A 1,608-nucleotide genomic window follows, 5' to 3' on the forward strand; every position below is an offset into this window, starting at 1 on the left:
TTGAGCAGGGAATCGTGAAGCTTCCAGGATCGATTTTCTTTTGGGGAAGTTTGTTGAGTACGAGGGCAGAGCATTCTTCGCCTAAGTTAACTAATTGCAAAGTTTCAATTTTCTTTTTATGAGTAAGGAAGTCCCTCATGAACTTAGAGTATTTGGGCATTTGGGTTAGGACATCAATAAAAGGAATATTGACATGCAATTGTTTTAATAGACTTTCGAATTTTGCGAATTGCTCATTGGTCTTTTGACGAATTAACCTACCGGGGTACGGAACTCGAGGAGCCTTGGTAGGCTTTGATGATGGAGGGGAGTTCTTCTCCTGCAGAGGCGGGGGTATAGTCTCTTCTGTCGGCGGTGGCGCTTCCGCAGGCCCCACGGTGCGGTTTCGTAACGTGATGAGATGAACTTGCGCTTTTGGGTTTGTTTCGGTATTGCTTGGTAATGCACCTTGTGGTCTCTCGGAAAAATTTTGAGCTAGTTGATTTAATTGTTTTTCTATGTTTTGAATACTAGCTTGTTGATTTCTAAAATTTGATTCTAATTGTAGAAACCTTTCCGAGTTTTTCTTTTCAGTGTCGGAGATGAGGCGAGATACAGTATCTTCAAGCCTTTCTCGTCCACCTTGTTGTTGAGTGAAATTTTGTGACTCATTTCTTGGTTGTTGAAAGTTTGTTCGTTGGGTTTGTTGGTTACTACTATTGTCGGGTTCTCTCCAACCAAGGTTTGGGTGGTTTCGCCATCCTTGGTTGTAAGTGCCCGTTGGAGGACCCGACGGCCTAGGTCTATTATCAATGTAGCTTACCGACTCTTGTTGCTCGTCTGTTTCTTTCATACAACTCCAATTTTCATGTGGCCCACCACACCCTTCACAAGCCATAACCGAGACTGTTTTTGTCATTTCTAATTTTTTTTATTTTTGAAGAAAGGGCCTCGATTTGGGCTTGTAAAGAAGTGCTTTCATCAACCTTATGGGCGCCCGGGGCAATAGATTTATTGCCTCGGGGGGTGTGCCACTGAAAATTGGTTTGAGCAATTTCCTCAATTTGATTATATATTTCATGCGGGCGGCGATTACCTAAAAGTCCCCCGGAGCTAGAGTCGAGTGTCTGCCTTGTGTGTGGCAACAACCCATTATAGAAAGTGGATACTTGTTGCCATATCGCAAGGCCATGATGTGGACACTTTCGCAATAGTTCCTTGAACCTTTCCCAAGTTTCATATATGGATTCCCCGTCCTCTTGTGAATATGTATTAATTTCAGTCATTAATTTAGCCGTTTTAGCGGGAGGGAAATACTTATATAGAAATTTTTGGGCTAGTTCATCCCAGGTGTTTACCGATCCAGCTGGGAAGGCGTTGAGCCAAGCTTTTGCTCGGTCTTTTAGTGAAAAAGGAAACACTCGAAGGCGGATGGCGTCATTTGATGCTCCATTGATCCGAAAGGTATCACATATTTCTAAGAAATTAGTAATATGTAGATGTGGATCCTCGTCCGCAAGCCCATGGAAGGTTGCGGAGTTTTGGAGCATTTGTATCAAATGCGGCCGAAGTTCGAAGTTATTGGCTTCAACATTCGGTGCATTGGTAGCGGCACCTAGGTTACCAACG

The 1,608-nt window shown here is 43.4% G+C and overlaps 1 non-coding gene across 1 annotated transcript; it reads left to right on the plus strand.

The window, feature by feature from the left end:
- Window positions 1–1,164: 1,164 nt before the first annotated feature.
- Window positions 1,165–1,271, plus strand: LOC118482887. Its single transcript, XR_004869129.1, has one exon. It is a non-coding gene; the product is annotated as a small nucleolar RNA R71 (small nucleolar RNA).
- Window positions 1,272–1,608: the final 337 nt, after the last annotated feature.

The sequence above is a fragment of the Helianthus annuus genome, chromosome 1 (assembly GCF_002127325.2).
Source record: "Helianthus annuus cultivar XRQ/B chromosome 1, HanXRQr2.0-SUNRISE, whole genome shotgun sequence".
Taxonomy (NCBI): domain Eukaryota; kingdom Viridiplantae; phylum Streptophyta; class Magnoliopsida; order Asterales; family Asteraceae; genus Helianthus; species Helianthus annuus.